Source organism: Diplotaxodon limnothrissa, linkage group LG3, assembly GCF_057381915.1.
Source record: "Diplotaxodon limnothrissa isolate DT_005_m linkage group LG3, D_limnothrissa_male_GT1.1, whole genome shotgun sequence".
In the NCBI taxonomy this organism is placed as follows: domain Eukaryota; kingdom Metazoa; phylum Chordata; class Actinopteri; order Cichliformes; family Cichlidae; genus Diplotaxodon; species Diplotaxodon limnothrissa.
The window spans coordinates 25,149,970-25,158,101 of record NC_140598.1 but is presented as its reverse complement, the minus strand read 5'-3'; positions in this window follow the sequence as shown (position 1 = coordinate 25,158,101).

Below are 8,132 nucleotides of genomic sequence, written 5' to 3'. Positions count from 1 at the left end.
ACAGGTGCGGGGCACGCATGCATGCTTGAACCTCTTCGACCCATTCAGCTATATTGATGCCCGTTCTACCATTGAACATGGGACATTTACGGTCCCTAAGCACCACCACCACACGCTCTGTAACGGCGGGCTGGCTACCAACATTTGGTATGCAACCAGCTGGTACGAAAGAGGACGACGCGGCCCTACCACCAGACTCGAGCACAGCGCCCCCATCCCGGCGCAATTGCTCATTATCTGCCCTTAACTGCGCTACCAAGTCTCTAAGTTGCTGCAATTCTTCCTCCATAATAAATTTTGACCCAAAAAAAAGAGAAAATTAAATCAGCAAGGTGCTAAAATCCTACTACGCTTCCTTCTACCTGGATACTGCTGTCTTGTCTATAATCACACTCTAAAACAAATAGAGCCTTCAAACAGGTGAACTAGGATCTTTGCAAAAAAAAATAAAACAATTTACAAGACCAAACATCTACCTCAAATGTGCACTCTGTCGACAACGCCAAGTATGTGACCAAGTGGTCGGCGGGGTTATGAACAAAATAATAAACTTGACAACGCCACCTAGGGGAATTGCACCCCAGGAAATATATTTAAGAAAAATAGATAAAAGGAATAAAAGGAGTCCGCACAGATTCAAGGATGCACACTGAGGCAGGTTGGCTTCCGATATTAAAACAGTTTTATTTATAGAAAAATGAAATAAAATATTAAAAATCAAGATGTAGCGTGATTGTTGACAGTGTCCTACAGTAAAAATAAAACAATCGTGGAACTTGGACTTACCAGCAGCCGTGGAACCAAAAGAAAATCACACAAAAAGAATCACTGCAGCCCACCCAGTGCTGTACAAAAGAAAGTGTGAAAACGACCCACCACCTGAGGTCCCAGGGCCACTGGCTCGTCCTCCGTTCACTGAAATAAAACACAGAAAAATATGTTAAAAGAACAAAAGGACACTGAGCGTCAGGCTTGCTACAGATCATAAAAAAACTAAAACACACTTTAATAACTTTAATAAAAGAAATCACACACACACGCACACACAGGAAAGGCTTATACCCCACGGGTCAAACTACCACTCGTGCTGGTAATAATTATTCTCAGGCATAGGCCGGTCTGGCTCCCCACCGGCTGAGACCGGCAACCCAGGTGATTTAGAGTCCCAGCACGACACTCGGGCAGAGAGTCACTTCAGCCCGATCACAGAAGCATGGGTACGAGCAACAGTCCAAAATAAAATAGAAGAACACCAGGTGAACCAAAAAAAAGGGTAAGCCTACTTAATAAAAACAAGATAAGACAAGACAGCAGCTAGGCAGGCGTCTCGACTCTTTGCTTAAAAATCAGGCAGTTGGTTCCTGAGAAGGTGCGGCAGCAATCAAACCCTACAAACAAAAAAGGCAAAGATAACCTTAATCGTCTCTAATTTAGAAATACTAGCAGCTATAATATAAGCGGGCTTACCCCAAGACTGGAGGCGCTATACTGTACGGTGAACGCAACTCACGCAACTCACGCAACTCACGCGTCTCTCCACCACAGCTGGAGTAACGAAAGAGAAACAGCCGCGCTATAGCGGGCCGCAGAATTATGACTACCAGTTACTGACTTTTGAGAGAAAGAGGTCGAAAGGAGGCCTACCTGTAGCAGTCACATAATCCGATTGTATCGGTAAATTAACCAATAGGCCAGCATTTACTGCTGTATCGCACCAGAAGCTCGGGAGGAATGATCCAACAAAAAAACCGGCTTCCCTTTATACAGGTAAACACCACCCTGTAATCAATATGCAGGTGGGTTCCTAATTAACCCAATCACATGATACATGGAGCGAGTGCAGCGGAAAGAGAGCGAGGGTGGTAGAGCGAGCGAGAGAGAGAGAAAAAGAAGGGCGAGTAGCCCATCCGGCTACATCATGAACTGGAAAAATAAAAATAATCTTAACTCTAGCCAATACAGAAACCATCTAATAGATCACATTAGTCTCGAGACAGCCTCTACCGCCACATTACATCAATCCCTCTGGGCTACTTTGATCGGCTCCATCACCTAGCGGGGGTGGGGGGTCGATGTTTGGTCCCGCCTTCGCCATTGTGGTTGATGTGGAGGTAGGGACAGGCTTAGGTCGTCTGGAGAATCCCTAGGGACGTAATCACTGGATGGCTTAACCCAGGGGTTGTGGTCATAACCTGGTTAGTGACTCTGGTTGCTCTTGCGGCTGTGTGCAGCAGGGCTGGGGGAGGGTCTGTGCTGGCGGACGTAGGTTACTGGCCTTGTAGTCTGGCTGCCGCTGAGTGGATCCGGGGCAGGCGTGGGGGCTTGGGGTTCGGGGGTGCTTCGCCTCCATGCTAGGGCTCTGGCTGGGTCTTGGGGGCTTAGGTCCTTGTTGGTGCATCGCTGAGGTTGTGGGCCGGTGGGTGCACAGGGGCACAGCAGGGGGCCTCCGGCGCATCGGCCTAACTAGGGGGCTCTTCAACTGACAGGGAGTTTGTTCCATCCTTGCAGGAGTCCACTCTGCAGTTGGGGGAGAGTCACAGGAGAGGTGGAGAATAAACTTAAGCTGGGTGTCTGCTGTCTTGTGCAGTCTGGGAGATGACTGAATGTTAAGGTGGGTACAGTTTCCTCTGCAGTGGGGTCGGGTGGGCTGCCCCGGGTCCTGTTGCCGTAGGATAGGCCTGGGCTCCCTTGCCTTGGTGTTGCCAAAGGACGGGGGTTGCCTACTGGGGTCAGTGGGGGAGCTGGCCCCAGGGAGGGGTATCTTGCTCCTCCCATCTTTTCCTCCCCATCCCCGGCTGCCTCCCTCTTCCTGCACCATCACACCCACCCACACAAGTAGGGCTTGGGGTGCGGGTGTGTCACCAGTAGGGATGGTTCCCGGTATCGTTCTGACATAAACGGTAGTAACCAGACCGAAAAGTAGCGCACATTTCGGTGCTTTATTTCGGTGCTTTTTTTTCCTGAGCTGTGATACACTTCTAGCCAATCATTTTACGTTTCCGAGGATAGTAGGCAGGTCCAGGTACGTACGTTCTTTTAGAGCAGAGCTATAGATTAAAAATGACCAAGGCGAAGCTGTCAAAGTCTGGCTGTACTTCACAGCAAAATATGCAAACTCTGCAGCCTGCAACAAGTGCTTTAAGGTGATACTGTGATACTGTGCAAAGGAGCTAACACCTCAAATCTGATGAAACACCTGGCGACATATAGCATTTTTTTTAAAAGCCGAAAAATCCGCAGCATTTGATAGCTTGCTGCGAGACCTCACACCGAGCACATCTACTGTGGGTGTGGTGCCTGTTATCGGACCCGGAGTTAGCAACTGTTAAGGTTCAGATATTGAGGAAGGAGAGTACAAACAACCATGGTCCAGAAGATCTTGGTCAAACAATGATTTTAATGAATACACACGTGTGGGAAGAACAACTCTGTACGCAGACAGCAATTGATCTTCGACTTAATCAAAGCATACACAGATTTTTATAGCATCAGGGTTTGATTTAATGACGCCCCTTCATACGTCCCAGACAGGATATATACATACGTCAAATCAAAACCACAATGACTTTTAACACAGTTCGAAAGAACATCGTCTTCTATTTTCATGGCCGGTACTTCCTGTCTACCTTTCAGTTCTTGTCTTGAAGTGAATTGTTCCTCTTTCTTGCCGAGACAACAAGGAACGGTTCCTCGTTTACAGAGACACTTTCGCAGTTACAACCAGACATGACTAACCTCTTTCCTATATATAAATCTAACTAATGTGTGTGTGTATGTGTTGACATCAATTGCACCCTGTTTCACCTCGCCGACTAGCTCCTGACCTCTAACCAGACAGAGAGACAGAAACCACTCTCAGATATGTAATAACCGAACTGAAACTATGTATGTGTCATCTACTAAATAAATGTTTTAATCAAGAACCTCTACTAAAAGCTTAATATAAAAATATAAAAGTATAACAGAATCTTTTGAATAACCTAGACTTTGCTTTCACTTCTGCAAACTCTCTGCAAGCCTGTTTCCTGTCAGCCTGTGACTTTTAGCCTTTCTGAAAGACACACTGTTAAACCTCTGAATGCAATATCCATGCTACAGATTATATTATTATTTAACAATAGCAGTAAAATAATTTCCCTGCTCCACATTCCCTCTCTCGACCTCTGGAACACCAGAGGTCGCAATACATTGTGTCCTGGCTCAGCAAATCAGACAACCTCATGTCATCTAATTGGTCCAGTAATAAACACCAGCTCCCATTCGAGAACACTCCATGTGTAAGCTTAGGTTTTCTCGGTCCCTCTCTGGTGGTTCATCAGGCCTTGGACCTCCCTGTGGTCGTCGAGATCTTCTGCAAAGGAAACAAAACACCTTTTCCTGCACCTTTTCCTGCACCTGGACTCTGTAATCAAAAGCCTGATCCTAATTATGTTCTTAACTTATTGACTTGTATTTATATATATTCTTCAACGTTACTCATCATGTTAAAACTCTTTAAGCGCTGCTTTCACGTTCGGTTGCTCGCTCTATTTTTCCCTTATCTGATAATCAACATCCTGTACACAAACTGTCGCTGCTGCAAGTGCCTTCACTCTAATCTTAAGTCACTTTTTTAACACGAAAATCATTATAAGCGCCTATTCTACTAAAAGCTCCAAAAGAAAACAACCACTTTAATCAATTAAGTTTAAGCATATAAGCAATTACTCATGCATAAATTTCATCATAGCTAAATGCTGCCTAAAAACAACTCCTGTGTGTTAACACTAACTTCATTTTAACCTCCCATTTTCTATGTTATAACCTGTTTTTGATATAGCCTTTTTATTTCATTTTGCTCCTTTTAATGTAACAATACCTTCTAATTCTAATTTATCAGACTTAACCAAAATATATGCTTTCCTTCCTCTTTGGTCCTTCTTTAAGTTCAGTTAAAAGCTAAATCAATTTGAGGCCTTTTCCCCTGGAATCAATACTGTCATGTGTGTTTCTGGACTCTGTGTCTGTAAGCGCGTGCAATCCTTCAATTAACTCATATCATCCTCACAGTAGATTGGCTAATCATAGCGCTAGCCAAAGGCTCGTGACCCTCCAGAGACGAATTGAGCCACAACTCCTTTAAAGGCACAAAATGCAATATGTATAAAAATCATTTCTACGTATAAGCTCTCCCCTTTAATCTGTGTAATATCTGTATGTGTAAGCCTACATTATAACCACTTCTTCTAGAAATCAAAAAAGAAATCAAACCTGTTCTCCTCCTTCAACCCTCATTAATTTTCCCTCTAAGATTTATTCACAGCTTTGAAAAACCGGCATTGTATCTTCTAAACAGGATTCAGTTCACTTTAATCCTTTAACCTTAACATAAAAATAACAATTTCAGTTTTACCATATCCAAATGACCAAAAAAACCCCAAACGTAATTACGCATAATAAGAACCAAAAAAGTCCTAATATAATCCTAAATTATTAAACCCTAAATTCCCCCTTTATTTTGACACATTTCATGTGTCAAAATACTATACAAAACTTAAAATGCACAGTTTTCCCCACTCATGATCCAATCTATGTCATACAAATAAACTTAAAACAGAACAATTATCAGTCATGTGTTTCTTCAATTAATGGTAACTGAGTTACATCAAAAATGTTTCCCCTTTAACATTTGGCATTCTCCCAACAATATACTATAATCCCATAATCTAACCCCAGTCAACAAAACAGAAATTTTCTCTGGTAAAAGCCAATTGTTTGTCCACATTTATTCATCCCAACCTTCATCCAGTCACACACATTCACTCACATGCAGTCACACCATATATTTGCTAATAGTGGAGCCTCAGATCAGATTCTCCACCCTCAGCAAAATGAGCTCAGTCATTTGTTCTATTTTCCATAGGAAAATATTTCTTTATGCTTTTGGGCTGGATTGACTCGCTACAATCCTTTTAAACAGGGACTTACGACCTGATCAGTCCCCACAGGTAGCTTTCTCCTCAGCCAGTTGTAATCTGGAAAGCCCACCTTATATTTGCTCTTCCCGAGAATTTTCAGTGCTGTTGCAGGCCTGCTTAGAACAAAAATAAGGAAAAATAGAGCTGATTATTAGCTCACAAAACACAAAACAAAATCACCTGACAGGTTTTCTTTAAGTGCACTGTTACAAAATAATGGGCCCCTCTCAGACATGTCCATGTTTCCTAAAACTCCCTCTATTAAAAACAAAAACAACAACAACCCTAACCTAACTGACAGAATCAACCCATCACCACAACAACCTCAACAACCTTAAACACACAAGTTTTGCCACCACATAATTTCACCTCCTCAATACACCGAAAGTCTCATTAAAACCACACAATTTGCACACAACAATCACCCCCTTTATGCACCTTAACATATTTAAATTCAGCATAAAACCCCCTTACGACAACATATAAACTATAAATTTCCTACCCAAATCTGCACTTCACTTCTCTGCCATACTTCCTCTTCTGAAAGCCTCAGTCACACACACACACAGGAAGCTTCTTCGTCACCACTCACTCCAGCCAATTTGCATACTGAGTCATCTCTCAAGAAGTTGCCATAACCAGAGAAACATATGTTTAAACATTACCAACTTATATTTTATTTTATTTCTTTCTACAGTGATCACTAGTGTTGATCACTCAGTACCAGAGCACTCCTAAGTCACTGTTTTAAAACTACTTTAATCACTTTTTTGTTTTCATAACTCACTCCCTTTGTGATATAACTTCTCTGAGTTATTCCTCAATTTCAAACTCAAATGTATTTTATTAAACATTCACACCATTCTATCACTCATACAAAAATAGCAAGCTGTTCTTCATTGCGTATGTTTGTGTTCTAAGCCAGGTTTAATCCATGTCTATGCATGAATCTCCACGAGCTTGTCCTGTCTTTGTAGGGTTAATGCATTTTCTGCTTGTGTATGTGAATTTGCATATGTTGCTTTTGCAGTGTGTCAGACTCCTTCATAATTCTCCACTTAAGCCGTCAGTTTTCTTTCCCAAATTTACTAACCCAAATTTTAAGTTCCCACCTTATTAACAGCATTCCTGCTCCTCAGCCAAGAAGTTAGGGCCCACTTGTCAGGTTTGTGGAGACATGGCGCTGTGAACAATTCAACCAGAAACTTGCCTTAGCATGTCCAGTCAAGTTAACCTACAGGTTTCTTCCGATCGCTGCATGTGGAGAATTGATCCAGGTCTGTTTCGCCCCTAAAGAAACACAACTGAGACATTTTCATTATTATCATGAGTACTTAAACTACCTGTTTCCCCCTCTCTGGTCAGAAATATCAACTTATGTTATGTGTATAAGTGTAAGCAGGTCTTCATTGCTATGTATGTTAATGTTCAGTGAGTGTAAGCTGCTTTCTTCATTGCCTCTGTATGTTATAATCAGGTTTAATTCATGCATCTTTTCACTGATTTCTTAATTCAAAACTATCTCACTTATTCTTTCCAGAAATAATTTCACATGTAACACTTTGTCTATGTGTTTTCTATTCTTGTGTACCTCTTTGTTTGTGACGGTGGACATCTCTAAACCATCATGAGTTCAGGCTTCACTTTCAGTCCAATTACACCCTGTATTCTCGCAGTCGAACTCGTCCGGCTTTACCTCTCACTGGTCCCTGGTCCCTTTCCACTTCTCTCAGTGTCCTTTTGTTGTCTTGAATTCTCCAGCAAACACAGTCTGTTTCTTCTCTGTTTCTCTTCAGTATTTTCCTTTTGGATTAAGTCCCAGCCTGGCAAAATATCACATTCAGTGCCTTTAAACAGTCATATCACACTGTTCTTACCAGCCTGCAGTCCACCGTGCATGTTTCATCACGTGGTTTCTTCTTCTCTGTTGATCCTTTCAGTCGTCTCTTTCAAGATTACTCCAAGCATGGCAAATCTGACAATCAGTGTCCAGTGCTTTCCACAGCTCATTTTCCCACTGTTCAACTGCCCAGCCTGTAATTTACAGTACGTTTCCACCTCGTGGTTCCTTACATGCTGCTGCTGATGTCACCAGTCGACAGTGTCAAAGGTTCAGTAGCACTGACTTTCGCCTGCTATTAATTCTTCTCAAATCCACGATGTTCTGTTGGTCTT